The sequence below is a fragment of the Ahaetulla prasina genome, chromosome 8 (genome assembly GCF_028640845.1).
Source record: "Ahaetulla prasina isolate Xishuangbanna chromosome 8, ASM2864084v1, whole genome shotgun sequence".
In the NCBI taxonomy this organism is placed as follows: Eukaryota; Metazoa; Chordata; class Lepidosauria; order Squamata; family Colubridae; genus Ahaetulla; species Ahaetulla prasina.
Window position 1 is genome coordinate 64,350,771 of NC_080546.1, and position 21,928 is coordinate 64,372,698.

Consider the following 21,928-nt stretch of genomic DNA (forward strand, 5'->3'; position numbering starts at 1 on the left):
TACTACTAGATAAAGTAGAAAAATGTGGGTTAGACAGCACCACCACCAGATGGATTCGTAACTGGCTGACCAACCACACTCAACGTGTAGTCCTCAACGGAACTACATCCACATGGAGGGAAGTATGCAGTGGAGTACCCCAAGGCTCTGTTTTAGGCCCAGTACTCTTCAACATCTTCATCAATGACTTGGACGAGGGGATAGATGGGGAACTCATCAAATTTGCAGATGACACCAAGCTGGCAGGAATAGCCAACACTCCAGAAGATAGGCTCAAGTTACAGAAAGATCTTGACAGACTTGAACATTGGGCGCTATCTAACAAAATGAAATTCAACAGTGAAAAAAGTAAGATTCTACATTTAGGCCAAAAAAACAAAATGCACCAGTACCGTATATGTGGTACCTTGCTCAATAGTAGTACCTGTGAGAGGGATCTTGGAGTCCTAGTGGATAACCATTTAGATATGAGCCAGCAGTGTGCAGCAGCTGCTAAAAAAGCCAACACAGTTCTGGGCTGCATAAACAGAGGGATAGAATCAAGATCACGTGAAGTGTTAGTACCACTTTATAATGCCTTGGTAAGGCCACACTTGGAATATTGCATCCAGTTTTGGTTGCCACGATGTAAAAAAGATGTTGAGACTCTAGAAAGAGTGCAGAGAAGAGCAACAAAGATGATTAGGGGACTGGAGGATAAAACATATGAAGAACGGTTGCAGGAACTGGGTATGTCTAGTTTAACAAAAAGAAGGACTAGGGGAGACATGATAGCTGTGTTCCAATATCTCAGGGGCTGCCACAAAGAAGAGGGAGTCGGGCTGTTCTCCAAAGCACCTGAGGGTAGAACAAGAAGCAATGGGTGGAAACTGATCAAAGAAAGAAGCAACTTAGAACTAAGGAGAAATTTCCTGACAGAACAATTAACAAGTGGAATGACTTGCCTTCAGAAGTTGTGAATGCTCCAACACTGGAAATTTTAAAGAGAATGTTGGATAACCATCTGACTGAGATGGTGTAGGGTTTCCTGCCTGGGCAGGGGGTTGAACTAGAAGGCCTCCAAGGTCCCTTCCAACTCTGATGTTATGTTATGTTAAATAAAATCACATAAAAATTCATTTGGTCAGGGAAGAAACCCTGTATTAGACTCAAAATATTGCAAGATAGCAGAAGTAGAGGCGGCTTTAGTCTCCCAATTCGGGAGCTTTACTATCTGGCCGCAATGCTAACATGGTTTAAAGAATGGATTCAACTATAAAATAAACAAGTATTAACAATAGAAGGCCATGACCTCCAGATTGGTTGGCAGAGTTTTCTCTGGGATGGGAAGAATAAATACCACACATATTTTCAAAGACACCTATTAAGAAATGCCCTTTTACAAGTTTGGGAGAAAATTAAGAAATACCATTATACAAAAGTCCCAGTTTGGCTATCAACCATGGAAGCAATACTATACCCAAATACTATGGATTTGAGCAAAATGATAAAATATGCAGAGCTACTTAATGAAAAAGGGGAATTAAAATCAATTCAGGATTTGAAACAACAAGGATTAAACATGGAATGGTGGCCATAACTACAAATAAAAACCAGATTCAAGAAAGATCAGGAGCAATATTGTACACATACAGAACAATTGGATATAGACAAAATTCTATTAGGATCGTGGTGGTGGAGAATGATCACTAAAATTTACAATTTCCTCCTGAAATACAAAATGGAAGATGAAACAGTAAAAGAAACCATGATCTGTTGGGCAAAAAACTTTGGGCATAATATAGAATTAGAAAAATGGGACAGACTGTGGGATAGAAATTATAAATTAACAATGGCAGTAGCCTATAAAGAAAATGTTCCATAGATGGCATTTGGCACCAGCAAGATTGGCCAAAATGTTCCCAAATTTAACACCAAATTGTTGGAGATGTGGGTATAAGCTAGGCACATACTACCATAGGTGGTGGATGTACCCCAAGATAGAAAAATTTTGACAAAAAATCAAAAATTGGCTAGAAGGAATTACCCAACTAAAAATGGAATTTAAACTGAAATTTTATTTATTGGGAATAATTAGTTCAAAAATTGATAAATCTTTGCAAGGAATGCATTGCTACAGGTTTGGGAAAAGATAAAACAAAAACATTAAACGAGAATTCCAATGTGGTTATCACCAACAGAAGCATTGATATATCCAAATGTACTGGAGAAAAATAAGATAATTAGATATAAGGAATTGATAAATGACCAGGGAGATTTGAAAAAGAAACAGGAACTAGAACAAGATATTGGTAGGGTGACGGATTGGTGGACGTTCACACAAATTCAATCTAAAGTTGTAAGAGATAAAAAATGGTATGAGATATGAAAGGAACCGCAAGAATTGGACAAAATTATTCATGGAACAGAAATAAAATTAATTAGCAATATATATAAATACCTACTCAGGTATAAAATGGAAGAGGTAGTTAAGGACACCATGATTAGATGGGTGAAATTTTTTGGCTATAATATAGAATTGGAGAAATGGAAAAAATTATGGGAAATAAATATTAAATTGACCTATTGATGGCATTCAAGGAAAACCAGCTAAAAATGTTTTACAGATGGCATTTTACACCAATGCAGCTTGCTAAAACATATCCTAATAATTCTTCAAACTGTTGGAAATGCAAAAAAGTTCCTGGAACATATTATCACCTCTAGTGGGCATGTCCTAAGGCGAAATAATATTGGTCCAGAATTAGAAACTGGATAGAAGAGATAAGTGGACTTGAAACCAGAGATGTTTTTACTTGGGATATTAACCAGAACCTACAGTAAAGAAATTCAGTATTTGATATTACACATAATCATGGCTGCAAGGATTGTCTATGCACAGTTTTGGAAAAAAGAAAACGTACCAACAGAGGAAGAAATAATCAAGAAAATTCTGAACTGTGCGAAGATGGATAAACTAATGAAAGAAATAAAAGAAAAGGAAGAGACAGAATATTATCAAATATGGACCAAGTGGTAGAGAATAGGTTAGAGAATAGGAAAAGAAAATAGGAATAAATTATGGAGAAGAGAAGTTGACAAATATGTAAAATATTGTAAATAAATAGAACTAGATATAAAGGGATGATAAACAGAAAGACAATAAAAGTGTTGTGTCTCGCTCGCTTTCCCCGCAGCCGGGTCCCTCTTATCTCCTGCCGAACGCTGAGGAATGTCCTGGCATGCCTCCAGGCCCCAGCCCTGGCACCATGCCCAGACAGGCCGAGCAAGACGAAGGGCCTGATGTGCCTCCAGCCCCCAGCCCTGGCTCCATGCCCAGGCAAACGGAGCAACTAGACCCCTCCCCCTCCCCCACAGCATGTGAGCCCGAGGAATGTGAATTGCCAACAGCTGGAGCCTGGAGAGATCCTCACTTCAGGAGAATTGATAGGCGGCGTCAGCAAAAGGAAAGGAGGGGCAGGCCTGGATAAGTGCTGAGTCATGGAGCCACACCCCAGTAAGATGGAATAACATGGAATAAAATGGGAAAAGGGATTCATTAGAATCCTAATGAATTGTGTTCAAATTCCACTCTTAGTGTTAGAAGTTTCATATTATACAGACAAGTCAAGAAACGTTAAAGTGCTTAACCACAATTATGACTACAGGAAGTTCATAGCCAAAACTGCAGACAGCTTGACAGGAAACTGAACTTAGATTGCTTTGTAAGACACCTGTGCCCTAGTTAGCAGAAGGATGTTTGTTTCGTTTTCCTGTTTCCTGTATTGTCTCAAGTATAAAGATATGTACATCAGAACACCTCGTTGTTCAGTGGCTTATATTTGCACAAAACCACTGATCCTGCGCATGATTAAACCTTTTCTGTTTGATCCTGGAGTTCCTTGTCAATCCTTTGAATTCCATAACACCATGGCCTATATAAAGGATCTGCTTTCTGGCATTCTCTGAGTCAGGCAAAATCTACCTTGGATTGCTGAAGTCACTTCCTGGTCTCCTGCCTGCCTTGAGAACTTTGCTAGGACTTTGGCAGAGCTGCAGAGGCACGCCTGATACGGACTTCCCCGACCCGGCCGTCAGCGGAGGAGTGGGACACGACAAAAAGAAAGGAAAAAAGGGGAATATATAAAGCAGAAAGTAGATGGAACGAAACCGACATGTAAAAAGAAAGCACATATTATGTGTTTCTGTTACGTATGTTTGTGTTGTGTTGTAATAAAATCAATAAAAACTTTTTTTTAAAAAATAAATAAAATACTTTTCAGAGCTGACATTTGAGATGGTAGAGCACAGCACTTTTTGTTATTCTGCTGTTTGTTTATGCTGCCTGTCTCATCCCAACTATTAGATTTGGCAGCTCCAATTTGTTCTAGTAGTTAGATGTCTTAAGGCTGTGTGAAGGGAATGGTAATACCCACTTTGGAATTATCTTGGCTTACCTGAAATGTGGCACGAAAAGTTTACGTTGTATTAATAGAAAAGGTTAGGCAGACAAGTGCCAGGCCATTGCAACAATGGAAACCAAATGCTTGGATTGATATTCCCATTTTCACAGAAAACAAAACTTCAGCTTCCTGGGCACAAAAAGGAGAAACACCAACCTAAATCAACAAGAAGCGGTTATGAAATCACTCCAGAGAGCAAGATACAAACAATGTATTTGAAATACAAGAAAAGATATTATGAGTAACTATTAGGGGGAGGGAAACTTTCTAGCAGGAGGTCAGCCCCACAGTGAAACCCCCTCCTCAGTGGGGTGGTAGGTGCTTTCCCTGGATACATTCAAGCATAAGTTGAACAGCTGCTCTGATTCACATTCCTGCATTGAGCAGGAGACTGAGGTTGATGGGTTCAAAAACCTTTTCCAAGTCTCAGATTCCAGGAAATAAAATAAAATAAAATGGGTACAATCCAACCAAAATCATATTTAAACTTTAATGAAATAATCTTGATATAAACAATTCTCCAAAGCTTCAAGACTATTACATCATAAAAGTTCAGATACATAAATGTGCCTATTTTCTCCTAATGTTCAAAAATAAAGTATTTTCTTTCTGTAAACCATGCTATTTAAATTATTGATTTCAGTTACAGTACTTCCAGTATTTTAATAAAAATCTTTATCATTATTACTGTAGAATCTATAAAAACAGACTCAAACTGTTTTTGCAACAACTAAAATATACAGAATTACAAAGTAACAGTTGGAAGGGACCTTGGAGGTCTTCTAGTCCAACCCCCTTGCTCAAGCATAAGAGTCTACATCAGGGGTGTCCAAAGTTTTTTTGGTGAGGGCCAAATACAGAAAAATAAGCAAAGGCCCGGGCCACACACAAGAGGTGACATGGGGTGTGGCTTGGTGGTCATGTGACTGAGTGGATATGGGCATAGAAACTACTCAGAGGGTTAAAAAAAGTAATTTTTGAACAGTCCTCACACTTATGACCATCCTCACATTTATGCCCATTGCAGCATTTTTAACAACCATATCACTCATTTCACAACTGCTTCTCTTCACCACGGTTACAAGATAGGGTGCAAAATGTAAAGATAGTTGTAGGTGTGAGGACCAGTCAAAAGTGTGAGGACAGGTCAAAAATAACTTTTTCAGCCCTCTGAGTAGTCCCTATGCACAAAATGCTGCAACAGGCATAAATGATGACCGGTCATAAGTGTGAGGACTGGTCAAAATGTGAGAACCTGTCAGAAATCACTTTTTTCAGCCGTCTGGGTAGTCCCTATGCACAGTTTAGGCTTAAGTATATACAACAGGCATAATCTTAAAAGTAGTATTTGTATCTGTGATGAAATGTAGTCTGGGAGTTGCAGCAGGGAGGGGCTCTTTGCCCCCAACAATCTGGATCTTTATCTTACTGACCTCGGAAAGAGGGAAGGCTGAGTCGAGCCAGTCAGAATTGAACCCTTGGCTATGGGTAGAGTCAGCCTGCAATACTGCATTCTAACCACTGTGCCACCAGGGCTCCATAATGAAGTAATTACTGTACTCTGGAGTAACTCCTTGTGTGTGTCATTCTTGGTTCCGTGTGCCTAACATTAATCCTGCAATTCTGAACTACATTCCACCACTATATCAGGAATAAATACATTTTTAAGGTACATAGTAGAAAAAGTTATACCTACATATATTATAAACATTTGCAAGTGACAAACAAAAATGGTTTTTCCTCTTTTTTAATTCACAAACAGAATAATGCATGAAAATCTGGTATGATAACAATTCCAATTTTAATGAGTACCACATTCAAATATGCAATTCAATTTTAATAGGACCATCTCTGAAACAGTGAGGAGCTCTTACAATCAGTATGTACAGAACTAGATGCAGCAAATAAATGCCTTCCCCGAAAGCAGTTTCCAGTATTTTAATTTATTCCCTATGCACCTAAAAACAATGTATCTGTTTGCAAAGCTGGCTGAGGAACTCTGGGAATTGAAGTCCACAAGTCTTAAAGAGACCAAGTTTGGACACCCCTGATCTTGGCTTTTGTTTTGTATTTGGCATGAACTTGAAACTATGTTTGCGATATATTTGTCTGGAGACATTCTGCATACTTCCCCCCACCAACGCTGTTCGGCCCCTCGCCGCCCTCACCTGTTTCTTGATGCCGGTCTCGTCGGGACGGCTGTCACTGCCGCCACGTGTGTCCGACATGGGGAGGCGCGAGGAGTCGAGCCAGGTGGCCCGAGGAAGGCGAGGGTAGAACTGCTGGGGTCAGGCACGGCCAGCAGCCTCTTTCCCGCTTGCCGCCTCCTCCGCCCCTCCCTTCATTATTCCCCGCCCAGGGGGAGGAGCCGCGAGCCTCGCAGCGAACCACCGGGCAAGCACCGGGAGGCGGCCGATATCTCGGCCGGCCAGTCGGGCACTCGGCAGTGATTGACAAGCTGTGCTCCACCCACTTGTTCCAAAATTATAGTGCTGCCGAAAAGGGCCATATTCAATTATATTTTCAGAATTTGCTGCGGGCCAATAAAAACTGACCCGTGGGCCGCAGTTGGCCTGCGGGCCGCAGTTTGGACACCCCTGGTCTATATCATTCCAAACAAATGGGTGTCCAGTCTCTTTTTAAAAACCTCCAGTGATGGAGCAGTTATAACTTCTGAAGGTAGGTCATTCCACTGATTAATTGTCCTGTCTGTCAGAAAATTTCTCCTTTATTTTAGGTTAGCTTTCTCTTTGATAAGTTTCCATCTGTTACTTCTTGCCTTGCCCTCAAATGCTTTGGAGAATAGGCAACCCCCTCTCCTCTGTGACAACCCTTCAAATATTGGAAGACAACTATCATGTCACCCCTATTCCTCCTCTTTGTTAGACTAGACATACCCAGTTCCTGCAACCATTGATCATATGTTTTAGCCTCCAGTCTCTAATCATCTTTGTTGCTCTTCTCTGCACTCTTGAGAATCTCAACAACTTTTTTGTATCATGGTGACTAAAACTTTATGCAGTATTCCAAGTGTGGCCTTACTATTGTATACAAATGTTAATGCATTCCTGGTCAAAATGGTATGTTTTAAAGGCAACAAATTAAGCCTGAGGTTCTAATAGGCAAACCCTGGTAGAGAATAAAAATAAATACAGGACAGAAAATAAAAGGTAAATAGGCAATTAATAAGGACAAGAGTGGAAAATTAGAAATCAAGGAAGAATAGGATTAATAAAGATCAATCAAATAATTAAGGCAACTCTTAAATAATAAAATAGGGAGGAACTGGAGCTCAAAAACTTTTTAAAAATATAGGGAAGAAAAGTATAAATAAAGCAAACATAACAGTAAGCAAGTTAAATAAATAACAAGGTATAAAAACAAGCACAAAAAGGCAAAAAAGATACAAAACTTTTTACCCTTAAAAGAACCAACAAAAAGAAACAAACTCATGGAACAGGTGACTGATACTATTGTGGTATACAATATATGTTCCATGTATATGCTTATGTCCAAAGAATACCCAAATTATACATGTATTAAATGTAAACTATGTGAACTACTGAAGGAAAAAGGGATCTAGAAGCAATCTAGCCAAACTCCAACCTACGCACGAAAGCTATGCCCAAATTGAACCATATAATGAACAAATAACTTCCAGAGGATTTGACCCTGCTGATAAATCCATGGAGGAAGACAAATGGAGGTATGTCACATATAGAAAGAAATAATCAATGAAAAAAGCAGCATACAAACCCCTACTGCCCATTCTAAACCAATCAGAAGCAGCCCCATTAAAACCGAGCAACTGATTTCTCACCCTAGATGAAAATACACAGGCCTACACACTCCCCCGAAAAGAAACACACAGACACCTAGAAAAGAGACATAATCAAATACCCCTAAAAAGTCACATCAACAAACAAACCTGAGATAAACAGAAAAACACCCCAGACTGCACCCCTTAAAAAAGAAAGGTGAGTGTTGGTGATAGAAGATTCTATTTTCAAAGGAACAGAACCAGCCATCTGCAGACCAGACATATAATCTAAGGAGGTATGTTGTCTCCCTGGAGCAAAAATTAAAGATTTGGATGAGAACCTAACCAAAATAATTAGGCCACAGATTACTGCCCTTTCCTCCTCTTTCACATTGAGACGAACAAAGAATCTGAGTACAATATAGAGAGATTACAAACAACTAGGTAACAAAGTTAAGGAGCTAGGAGCACAAGTAGTGTTTTCATCAGTACTCCGAATGAAAGGTCAACACCCATTGAGGGAGGAAAGAATTCTAGAAATAAACCACTGGCTAAAGGGTTGGTGTCGCTAAGAAAACTTTTGTTTCCTGGACCATGTACTACATTACCTTCAGGAAGGATTCTTGGCAAGGGATGGGCTGCACCTCACAAAAACAGGGGAAAATGTACTCCAAAAAGGACTGGTCCAATTCATCAGAAGGGCTTTAAACTAAAATTTAGTTTAAAGGGGAAGGGTGACCGATTTTTAGAATCTCTAAAACACAAAACCAATCATAAATCCCAAGAAAAATCAAACAATGAGGTAGGGAGTAATTTAAAAAAAGATAAACTCAAGCAACAATTAGGAGATGCAGGAAACATACTCAAGGACAGGCATAAAGCATTTATTATTATTATTATTATTATTATTATTATTATTATTATTATTATTATTATTATTATTTATTCGATTTTTATACCGCCCTTCTCCCGAAGGACTCAGGGCGGTGTACAGCCAAAAGTAAAAACAGGCAATACAATATACAATTAAAATACAAATTAAAAAACTTATTTTATAATTGGCCTAAAAAACTTTAAAATATATAAAACTAAAACCCCTTAAAATTAATAATAGAAAATTTAAAATCAATAAAATTTAAAATTTAAAATCAATAAAATTTAAGCCAGCCCCGCGCGAATGAAAAGATGTGTCTTCAGTTCGCGGCGGAAGGTCCGAAGGTCAGATATTTGGCGTAAAACCGGGGGAAGCTTGTTCCAGAGTGTGGGAGCCCCCACAGAGAAGGACCTTCCTGGGGCTGCCAGCCGACATTGCTTGGCGGACGGCACCCTGAGAAGTCCCTCTCTGTGAGAGCGTACGGGTCGGTGGGAGGCATGCGGTAACAGCAGGCGGTCCCGTAAGTACCCAGGCCCTAAGCCATGGAGCGCTTTAAAGGTAGTGACCAAAACCTTAAAGTGCACCCGAAAGGCCACAGGTAGCCAGTGCAGCCTGCGCAGGAGCGGTGTTACGCGGGAGCTACGCGAAGCTCCCTCTATCACCCGCGCAGCTGCATTCTGGACTAACTGAAGCCTCCGAGTGCACCTCAAGGGGAGCCCCATGTAGAGAGCATTACAATAATCCAAGCGAGAGGTAATGAGCGCATGAGTGACTGTGCACAAGGCATCCCGATCAAGGAAGGGGCGCAACTGCTGAACCAGGCGAACCTGGTGGAAGGCCCTCCTGGAGACGGCCGTCAAATGATCTTCAAACGACAGCCGTTCATCCAGGAGGACACCTAAGTTACGCACCCTATCCTTTGGGGCCAATAACTCGCCTCCAACAGTCAGCCGCAGCTGCAGCTGACTGAATCGGGGTGCCGGCATCCACAGCCACTCTGTCTTGGAGGGATTAAGCTTGAGCCTGTTTCTCCCCATCCAGACCCGTACGGCTTCCAAACACCAGGACAGCACTTCAACAGCTTCATTGGGGTGGCCCAGGGTGGAAAAGTACAGCTGGGTGTCATCAGCGTACAGCTGGTATCTCACCCCAAAGCCACTGATGATCTCACCCAACGGCTTCATATAGATGTTGAACAGAAGGGGCGAGAGGATCGACCCCTGTGGCACCCTACAAGTGAGGCACCTCGCGGCCGACCTCTGCCCCCCTGTCAACACCGACTGTGACCAGTCAGAGAGATAGGAGGAGAACCACCGATAAACGGTGCCCCCCACTCCCAATCCCTCCAACCGGCGCAGCAGGATACCATGGTCGATGGTATCGAAAGCCGCTGAGAGGTCTAATAGGACCAGGGCAGAGGAATAACCCCTGTCCCTGTCCCTCCAGAGATCATCCACCAATGCTACCAAAGCTGTCTCCGTGCTGTATCCGGGTCGGAAGCCGGACTGGAACGGGTCTAGATAGACGGTTTCATCCAGGTATTGGGGTAGCTGTCGCGCCACAGCACTCTCTACAACCTTCGCAACGAAGCGAAGGTTGGAGACTGGACGATAATTACCCAAAATAGCTGTCAGCCTCCACTCCAATCTTCATATACTTTTGTACAATTTATATCAGTAGATAGAATGTGAAATGTTTATTATAAAACAGTTAAGGAAATGAGATGTATCATAGCACCATACAGGGTAAGGGAAAGGGGCCTATTAAGAGTGTCGGCTGACATAACAGTGTGGGAGGGGTGATTAACGGCTGAGTGTTAAGAGCGCGGGCTTTTCCAACAGAAACTGCATTCCTAAGATGATTGACAACTAGAGACCTGTGGAAGAAGATTACCACGAGGGGCCGAGAAGGAGCTGGCATTGGACCAGACCAGCCTGACCTCCTGAAGGAGGAGGGACAATTGGGGGGATATGATATGTTAGCCATATTTTGTCTCAGATCCAACTTTACTAAGCTGCTATCAGGACTGTAACTAGTAAAAGTACTTTTCTTTATTGCAAATGAAGTCAAGGTGAATTCTTTCCTAGTTATAATCAGAGGCAGTCTGACAATAGCTGGGTCCAGGGAAGGCTTCTTGAGGAGGGGTCTCACCACCGCCTCTTTCAAGGCGGCAGGGAAAACCCCTTCCAACAAAGAAGCGTTGATAATCCCCTGGAGCCAGCCTCGTGTCACCTCCTGAGTGGCCAGTACCAGCCAGGAAGGACACGGGTCCAGTAAACATGTAGTGGCATGAAGCCTCCCCAACAACCTGTCCACGTCCTTGGGAGCCACAGGGTCAAACTCATCCCAAACAGACTCGACAAGATGTGCCTCCTCTCCCCCACTTGGATCATCCCAATTTCGGTCCAGGCCATCCAGGAGCTGAGCGATTTTATCGTATAGATAACCACTAAACTCCTCGGCATGTGCCTGCAAAGGGTCATCCCGCACCTCCTGATGAAGGAGGGAGCGGGTCACCCGAAACAGGGCGGCCGGGCAGTTATCTGCCGACGCAATGAGGGTAGAGGCGTAGGAGCGCCTCGCCTCCCTCATTGCCACTAGGTAGGTCCTAGAATAGGACCTAACTAGTGTCCGATCAGCTTCGGAACGACTGGACCTCCAGGTGCCCTCTAGGTGTCTTCTCCGGTGTTTCATCTCCCTCAGCCCCTCGGAGAACCAAGGGGCCGGACGAGACCTACGCCGGGTCAGAGGCCGCAAAGGCACGACCCGGTCCATGGTCCCAGCCACGGCCAGTTCCCAGGCCGCAACTAGTTCCTCAGTTGAGCCGTGGGCCAGATCCTCAGGAAATGGCCCAAGCTCCGTCAGGAACCTCTCAGGGTCCATCAGGCGCCTGGGACGGAACCAACGTATAGGTTCCGTCTCCCTGCGATGGTGGGTGGCGGTTCGGAGGTCCAGGCGAAGGAGAAAATGATCTGTCCATGACAACGGTTCTGTTACTAAATCATCTAATTCCAGATCATTTAACCACTGTCCAGAGATATAAATTAGATCCAGCGTGCCTCCTCCCATGTGTGTAGGGCCATCATTTACTCGAATCAGGTCCAAGGCCATCATGGAAGCCTGGAACTCCCGAGCTGCAGTCGATGACAAGCCAGCTGATGGCAGGTTGAAATCCCCCATAACCATAAGTCTGGGGGTCTCAACCGCCACGCCGGCAAGTACCTCCAACAGCTCGGGCAGGGAGGAGCCAGGTACGCGATCAACAAGCCCAACTGATTCCTATGGCCCCACCTCACATAGAGGGATTCACATTTAAATGCTTATTCACAATTGCTCAAACATTGGGGAACAAACAGGGTTAACTAGAAGCAATAGTATATGAGAGGAGGTATGACATAGTTGCCATTACAGAAATCTGACTGGAACGTACTGATGGATGGATACAAATTGTTCAAAAGAAACAGATCTACAAAAAGAGGAGATGGAGTTGACTATATGTGAGAGATCACTACATAGCTACAGAAATGCACAAGATCAAAGATAAAAACCCTCCAGATCAATAGAAAAGTGGGGGGGGGAGAGTGACATTGTCATAGGTGTATATTATAGGTCACCCAACCATTCAGAAGAAATAGATAAACTCTTTGCCAACCAGTTAACAAATGTATGTAGGAAGCATACCACAATAGTAATGGGAGACTTTAAACTATCCAGATAGCAACTGGGAGACAAACTCTGCAGTTAGTGAGAGATCAAACAAATTCCTAGCCAACCTAACTGACAACTTTGTCATCCAAAAGATAGAGAAGGGAACTAGAAGTAAAGCTATACTGGACTTAATTCTTACTAATAGAGAAGAAGTGATAGAGGGAGTGGAAGTTGCTGGAATGAATTTTCAAATTGGGTGAAAGTGACCACATCGTACTGGAATTCAATATAATGCAAACTCAAGCAATAGAAAATAATCCAACCAATGTCTTAAATTTTAAAAGAGCTGCTTTTAACAAACTCAGGAAGAGCCTAGGAAAGATTCCATGGACAAAAATCCTAAAGGGGAAAACAACTCAAGAAGAGTGGGAAACTGAAAAATGCTATCATAAAAGCTCAGTTCAGCACACCACCACTGAAAAAGAAAAATGAGAAATTCAGGAAGAAACCAGCATGGCTGCACAAAAATCTCTCTGACAGATTGAAAGACAAAAAGGACAAGTACAAAAAAATGGATGGTAAGAGGGACATATGACTAAGGCTGATTATCAACAGATAGGCAGAACATGAAAAGATGAAATCAAGAAAGCAAAGGCTCAGAATGAACAAAGACTTGTAACAAAAACCAAAGATAATTAAAAATAAGTTTCTTTCAACATATCAATAACAAGAAAAATTCAAGGAAACAGTAGTCTACTAAAGAGAGAAGATGGCAAGGAAATAATAAACAGTAGGGAGAAAGCAGAATTGCTTAATTCGTTCTTTGCATCAGTCTTCTTGCAAAAAGAAATTATACCCCAATATAACAAAAAACACCCTACTATAAAAGACAAAGTAGAAATAAAAAATAAAATAAGCAAGAAAATTGTAACAAAACACCTATCTGACCTCGACAAATATAAATCATTGGGATTTGACATTCCAGAGTTCTGAAGGAGCTGGCAGATATTATCTCAGAACCATCTTTCAAAAATCCTGGAGCACTAGGAAAGAACCTGAGGATTCGAAAAAGGCTGATGTGGCTCCCATCTTCAAGAAAGGAGGAAAAAGACTTCCTGGTTGGCTCCGTAGGCAATGGAGGTGATCCTCTTGATCACCAACCTCTGGATCGTGTTGGACCGCTAAGACAGCGACAATCAGCTGCCCAGCAGTTCGGAATTCCCCCTCTTCGGGCAAAGAAAAGGGGGTGAGCATAAGAAGCAGAGGCAGGGCTTCCCCAGACCCCTGGAAGACACCAGGGGGCTCGAAGGGTTAAGCTCCCTCAGAACTTCAAAGCGCTCCAGATCTGAGGCTTTTTTCCTGCTCCGGCAGACCTAATTGCCGCGACCAACTGCCGGGACCAATTTTAACTTAAAGAAGAAAATACCGGACTGAACAGAAACAGGAGAGTTTTAACGATAAAAGCAAGTAATTAAATCAATTCCCTGTTATTTTTTTTAAAGTTTTGGAGTTGACTTTAAAGTGAAAATGGCGATTGTTTTTTAATGAGCTACGCAGTTGAAAACGAAAGTGTTACAACTCTTACTGCTTGCTGTTTATTGCCGAAAACCAGCTGGGGATTTTTTTTTTTAACATTGTAATGAGAAGGGAGAAGAGATATTGAGACTGTTTGTTTTTTTAAAAAAAAAAAGACTTAGAAGATTTATACGTAATATTAAGTTAAAGATAAATTTTAAGAGATGGCAGCAAAACAATTAAAGACAACTGTTACAAAAACCCCAGGAACATCAACACCGGGAGCTTTTCCAGCACATACTACAGATACAAAATCACTAAATTTGGAAGCACTTCAGGATAATCTGAAAGAATTTATGAAAGAATCTCTTAATGAGGCTATGAACTTGCAAACTTCTCAGATAGAAGAAAAGTTTACATTAATTACAGAAGAAATGTCAGAGATGAAAAAACAGATGTTAGAAATCCAAATTGGAAATAAAGAAGTCAAAGAAGGTTTGGTGTCAGCAGTACAGGGTCTGGCATCAAATGTGATTTTACTGGAGCAGGAAGTAGAAGAAATAAAGAAAGATAATTTAAAATTGGAAAATAAGATTGAGATAGTTCAAAGTAAAATGGATAAAGTTGATGATGAAATTGTTTTGGTACAATATAGAGCTATGGAACATGCTTTACGAATACGTGGTATGAAAGAGCATAAACAAGAGAATTTGAAGCAAATTTTTTCTGAGGCCTTTGCGGAGATTTTGGCAGTTCGGCCAGTAGATGTGGCTTTTCATATTGACAAAATTTGAAGGGAAAGCACATCGTCTTAATACAGTCAGTAAAGCACGAGAGTTTTATGCTTATGTGCTTAAAGCTGGAAGTCCACCATCTCCGAATGGTAGGAGAAAGGAAGGCAAAATTAAAGAAAAAGAAGTGATAGTAATGGAAGAAGACCTTTTACAAGTGTTGGATGTATCTAAGATGGGATCAGAGCTTCCAAAAGAGCCAAGGATGACAAGAGCAGCTGTCAAACGCAAGGAACAAGAAGAAAAGGCTCAACAGGCTCAATCTGCTATTACCAAGACGGAAACAGTGGGAGGAGCAAGGCCCAAAGAAAGATATGATTTGCGGCTGGTGCTTCAAAAGTTTCCGATTGCTGATAATGGCAATTAGACTTTTATCTTGGAATGTTAATGGATTAAACTCACCACAAAAGAGAAGAAAGATATTTCATTATTTGAAGCAATTTAAAAATGACATTGTATGTTTACAAGAAACACATATTAGAACATCAGACCAGAAATATTTGATAAATTCAAAATTGGGAATACATTTTGCTGCATCTGCCACAGAAAAGAAGAATGGACTAGTTGTTTATATAAAGAGTAATTTATCTGCAACATTAATTGAGGCGGATAATCAAGGAAGATATATTGCTATTGAACTTTTATTGGAGGGGAGAAAAATACTTTTAATAGGAGTTTATGCACCAAATCAACAACAAGAAAAATTTTATAAGTTTTTACATAAAAGAATAACATCTTGGGATTATAAAACTTATATATTAATGGGTGATTGGAATGGAGTGATGGATATCCAGAAAGATAAAAGAAGTCTTAGAAATATTTCCAATCGTGTAAAACTGCCAAAGGTTTTCTTTGATTTGATGGAAGATTTAGAATTGAGAGATGTATGGCGAGAACGCAATGAAAAAGAGAGAGATTTTACATTTTTTTCTGACAGACATCAATCCTTTTCCAGGATCGATTTTATTTTAATTACTAATGATTTGTTTTTCAGAGTGAAGAAGACTAAAATTTGTTCTAGAACTTTGTCTGATCATAGCCCGGTTTGGATTGAGCTAGATCGGGAAAAAGAGGCCAGGAGGTCATGGAGGATGAATGAGAACTTGTTTAAATATGAAAAAAATGTAAATGAATGTAAAATTCTAATGAAGGAATTTTTTTCTTTGAATATGGATAAAGGGACACCTATAGAGATAGTTTGGGACACCAGCAAGGCCTATATGAGGGGAATTTTATTAGATATGAATAATAAATATAGAAATAGATTGCACAAAAGGCGAAAAGAATTAGAAGAGGAAATTAAAAGGAAGGAGCAGTTATTGGTATGTAATCCAGGAGATAGTAAAATAAAAGAGTCAATAGATATATTAAGAGGTCAATTTAATATGTTAATGGCAGATCAGGTGGCGACTAATCTACAATATGCAAAACACAATTTGTTTAATAATTCTAATAAACCTGGAAGGTGGTTAGCATATTTATTAAGAAAGAAACAGAAACAACGTATAATTGATAAAATAGAATATAGAGGTAAGGAAGTATATCAGCAAAATTTGATTAAAAAAGCTTTTTTAGAATATTATATTAAGTTATATTCTAGAGATGTGATTAATGATAAAGATATAGATAGATATTTACAGGACCATGGTATTTTAGAAATTACAGTAGATCAAAGGGAAGAGTTGAATCAATTTTTTTTTTTGTTTACATTTATACCCCGCCCTTCTCCGAAGACTCAGGGCGGCTTACAGTGTATAAGGCAATAGTCTCATTCTATTTGTATATATTTTTACAAAGTCAACTTATTGCCCCCCCAACAATCTGGGTCCTCATTTTACCTACCTTATAAAGGATGGAAGGCTGAGTCAACCTTGGGCCGGGCTCGAACCTGCAGTAATTGCAGGCTTTGTGTTCTTAATAACAGGCTTTGTGTTCTTAATAACAGGCATTACCAGCCTGCGCTATTCACCGGCCTCTTCAGAGGAAATAGTGTTTGCAATTAAGCAGCTTAAAGCGAATAAAGCACCAGGTACAGATGGTTTGACAACTACTTATTATAAAAATTTACAAAATGAGATGATTGTACCACTTAAGGAGTTATTTAACAGAATACAAAGGGGAGGAGAAGCTCCTCCCTCGTGGAGGACAGCTTTTATTTCATTAATACCTAAAGAAGATCAAGATGGTGTTAAACCAGAGAATTATAGGCCAATATCGCTTTTAAATACTGATTATAAGATATTTGCTAAGATATTAGCGAATAGATTGATGCCACTGATGAATCAATTAATTCATAATGATCAAACAGGATTTATTAAGGGGAGACAGATGAGATATAATATGAGACAAATTGTAAATTTACTTGAATATTTGGAAAGAAACAGCCAGGTCTCAGCAGCATTCCTCTTTTTGGATGCGGAAAAAGCTTTTGATAGATTGGATTGGCAGTTTTTGTTTAAAGTAATAGAAAAAATGCAATTTGGGGATTATTTTATTGAAGCAATTAAGGCTATATATCAAAAGCAAACAGCTCAAATAATAGTAAATGGTGGATTAACAGAATCTTTCAAGATTGAGAAAGGGACTAGACAAGGGTGTCCCTTGTGACCATTATTATTTATTCTAACTTTGGAAATATTATTGAGTAATATACGTGGTTTAGATCGAATAAAAGGAATTAGAATTAAAAATCAAGATTATAAATTAAGAGCGTTTGCAGATGATCTGGTTGTTTCTTTATCTCAACCAATACAATCAGTTGTATATCTAAAGGAGACAATTGATGAGTATAGTAAGGTATCTGGGTTTAAAGTGAATCAACAGAAGACAAAAATGATAATTAAAAATATGAATACACATCAGAGGGAAGAACTAGAAAGAATAACTGGATATGAAGTAGTTAAAAAGGTTAAATACCTAGCAGTATATATTACAGCATCGAATGTAAAATTATATAAAAATAATTATGAGGTATTGTGGGGAAAAGTAATTAAAGAAATGGAGAATTGGAAGAAGTTACAATTATCATTGTTAGGAAGAGTGGCAGCTATAAAAATGAATGTTTTGCCTAGATTTTTATTTTTGTTTCAAATGATTCCAATATTGAAGAAAGATGCAAATTTACAAGAATGGCAAAAAGGGATTAATAATTTTGTATGGAAGGATAAAAAACCGAGAATAAAGTTAAAAATAATGCAAGACGTTAGGGAAAGAGGGGGTTTAAAAATGCCTAACTTAAAATTGTACTATGATGCAGTTGTTTTAGCTTTGGATTAATTTAACAGAGGAAAGGATTTTGAATATAGAAGGTTATGGTTTGCTATATGGATGGCATGCATATGTAATATATGACAAGAAAATTGATAAGACATTTAAGAATAATATGGTTAGAAGTGCGTTGTTGAGGGTTTGGAAAAAATATCAATATAAGTTAGATGGAAAGATACCAATATGGACTATCCCCAGACATATGATAGAGAATATAAATATATTACAAAAAATGGAGGTTATTACTTACAAAGAGCTTTTGACTATGGAAAAAGGAGAATTACAGCTAAAATCTAGGGATAAATTGAGGGATGAAGGGAGAGATTATACATGGTTCCAGTATGGACAATTGCAATCTAGATGGAAAATAGATCAGAAAATTGGTATAAAGCAAAGTGATGATAATTTGGTAAAACAAATAAAAGATCAAGGCCAACAGCATATAAAAAGATTATATAATGTGTTGGTAGAAATTGATTCAGAAATGGAGTTGGTTAAAGATTGTATGGTAAAATGGTCACAAAATTTTCAACAACCTATAATGTTAGAAACATGGGGAAAAATTTGGGTGAGGAATGTTAAATTTACGCAAGCACAAAATTTAAGAGAAAATTTTTATAAAATGTTTTATAGATGGCATTTAGATCCTAAAAAACTGTCATGTATGTATCCAAATGTGAAAGCAAAATGTTGGAGATGTGATTGTGAGGATGCTACCTATTATCATATATGGTGGACTTGCAAAAAAGTTAAAGCCTTTTGGATTAAAATATGGTGGATTATGCAGAACATTTTGAAAAAGAAGATCAAGTTTGTTCCACAGTTCTTTTTATTAGGAATAATTCCAGATTGCACTGTTATAGAGACAAAACTGATTTTGAATTTAATAACTGCTGCAAGACTATTGATTGCACAATATTGGAAGAAAGAAGACTTACCTACAATTGGAGAATGGATTAGTAAAGTATCAAATTTAGCAGAAATGGCAAAAATTTCTGCCTATTTGAAAGACTGTACAGAAGAAAATATATTTTGGAATGGAGAAAGTGGATTGATTATATTCAAAATAGGTATCAGATTAAAAAATATCAATTAGTTTTTGAGTGAAGTTAGGAATTGACATGTATTAGAGTTTAAGAAAGAAGGGAATTGATAGTGTGATGGTGTGATGGTGTGAAATGGAATATGTTCTATGTTATATTTTAGATTATGTTTGTTAGTTACAATACCCTGTATTCTGTTCTGGGAAGTCTCGGGGGGGGAGGGGGGAAAATGGGGGAGGGGGAAGGGGAAGATTATAAATTGATTGATTGCCATTGTACAGAAATAATGGTAGAATTAAACAAGTTGGAACGGTGTAAAGTCGGGGCTGCTCGGTAACCACTCCCGAAGGGAAAGAGTAAGGAAAGAGGAGTAAAGAAGGAAGAAAGTAGGTAGGTAGGTAGGTAGGTAGATAGGTAGGAAAGAAGGGAGGGAGAAGAAAGGATATGAGGAGAAGAAGGAGGAGAAGATAGAGGGTTAGAAAGGATGGTAGTGAGAAGTGGGGAAGAGGAGGGGAAGTAGGAAAGCGAGGAGAAGGATAGTGAGGAAAGTTGAAGAAAGATGAGAAGGGTAGAAAGGATTAAGGGAGGGAGTGGCAGTCGAGCAGCCCGGATTGAGCATAATTTGAGTATAGGATTGATTGTTGTATAAGTGATTGCATTGTACACTGGTTAAATTGTGGGAATTATTATGGAAAATAAAAAAAAATTTGCCCTTAAAAAGAAAGGAGGAAAAAAACAGACTCAATGTGGAGAAAAGCAAAGTTTTACATTTAGGCAGGAAAAATCAAAGGTATAAGTACAGATTAGGCAAGACCTGGCTCAAAACAGTAACTGTGAGAGGGACCTTGGAGTCTTAGTGAATGATCACTTGAATATGAGCCAGCAGTGTGCAGCAGCAGCGAAAAAAGTTAATAGAATCCTGGGTTGTATAAACAGAGGCATAGAATCAAGGGTGCATGAAGCATTAGTACTGTTTTATAAAACCCTAGTAAGATCACACCTGGAATATTGCAACCAATTTTGGTCACGATACTACAAAAAAGATGCTGAGACTTTGGAAAAAGATCAGAGAAGAGCAACTAAGATGAGCAAAGGCCTGGAAACTAAAACATATGAAGAATGGCTGCAGGATTTGGGTTTGGCTAGTCTAAAGAAAAGAAGAATTAGGGGCAACATGATAGCAGTATTCCAGTATTTGAGGGGCTGCCACAAAGAAGAGGGATCAAATTATTCTACAAAGTGCCAGGGGGCAGGACAAGAAACAATGGCTGGAAATTATCAAAGAGAGAAGCAACCTGGAATTAGGAGAAACTTCCTAGCAATGAGGACAACTAACAGTGGAACAGCTTGCCTTAAGAAATTGTGGGTGCTCCATCACTGGAGGTTTTTAAGAAGAGACTAGACAGCCACTTATCTGAAATAGTATAGGTTCTCCTGCTTGAGCAGGGTGCTGGACTACAAGATCTCCAAGGTCTATTCTATTCTATTCTATTCTATTCTATTCTATTCTATTCTATTCTATTCTATTCTATTCTATTCTATTCTATTGAATCCCTAAGCAAACAGAAGCTACACAATATTTACATAGCCCAATATTAAAGACATCTTTCTGCAACTTTTCTGCTAGTTATGTGCAGTTGTTTACATATTCCAAATTAAAAAAATAATTAATATGGCAGGTACAAGAGTTTGGGTACCCTTTCATTCTGTACTCTGTAATACCTCCTTTGCCAGAACTTTGCCAGCCTCCAAACTTTCATATTAGTAAGAGTTATTTTGTTCTTGATTTTGGAATCTTTTCCCACAGACAAGAAGAAATTGAAGCTAAAAAAAGGGAGTATATATTAGCAAGACAATGTGCCCATATATAACTCCAGATTGACTATGAAATACAGTACTTCAGGAGTGGAGTTAACTATTTTGGAAGAGCATTTGCATTCCCAGATCTGGGGATTACTAAAACTCTATCCAAGTTTTAGTGCCTGCAAGAAGCAGTAAAACTATTTTGAGCAAGAAGAATTCTGCAAGGATTAACTTTTGATCATCTAAGACAGAAGTGTCAAACTCAAGTCCTGGGGGCCGGATCCAGCCCACAGGGTGCTTCGATCTGGCCCGTGGGGCCATCCTGGAAACAGCAAAGGACTAGCCCGCAATGCCTCTGCCAGGAAAAACGGCCCTCTCGGGAGGGCCATGTGCAGCCCTTCCAGACTCTGTTTTTGGCTGCGATGGCCTGCTGCAGCCCCCTGCCTCCCCCCAAGCTCCATTTTCACTGGCAGAGGACTGTAGAAGGCCATCATGGCTGAAAACGGAGCTCGGGAACTCATTTTTGTTGGCAGAGAGCTCAGGCCACCACAGAGGCACCCTGATATGAGTGATGTCAAGCTGGCCACACCCACCCTGGCCACCACCATCCCCAAGGTCAAACACAACTCTGATGCAGCCCTCAATGAAATTGAGTTTGACACCCTTGATCTAACTAGCAAGTTTTGCAAAAAAAAAAGGAAAGGAAAAAAAAGATAATGTGTGTAACAATGGAGCACCTAGAGTCCATGCCTGTTGTGACCCAGGTTCCTGGACCCAGACTCCTG

At 39.8% G+C, this 21,928-nt stretch overlaps 1 protein-coding gene across 5 annotated transcripts in view; it reads right to left on the bottom strand.

Annotated features, from left to right (window-relative positions):
* Positions 1–21,928, bottom strand: part of C1QTNF7 (C1q and TNF related 7) — a 149,888-nt gene that overhangs the window by 107,129 nt on the left and 20,831 nt on the right. Inside the window, exon 1 of one of the 5 annotated variants that reach the window (XM_058192324.1) lies at positions 3,965–4,085. The exons of the other annotated variants lie outside the window; for them this stretch is intronic. The gene's annotated coding sequence lies outside the window, so the exon portion shown is untranslated. Of the gene's footprint in view, positions 1–3,964; positions 4,086–21,928 lie in introns of those variants that run through there. 5 annotated transcript variants of the gene reach the window in all.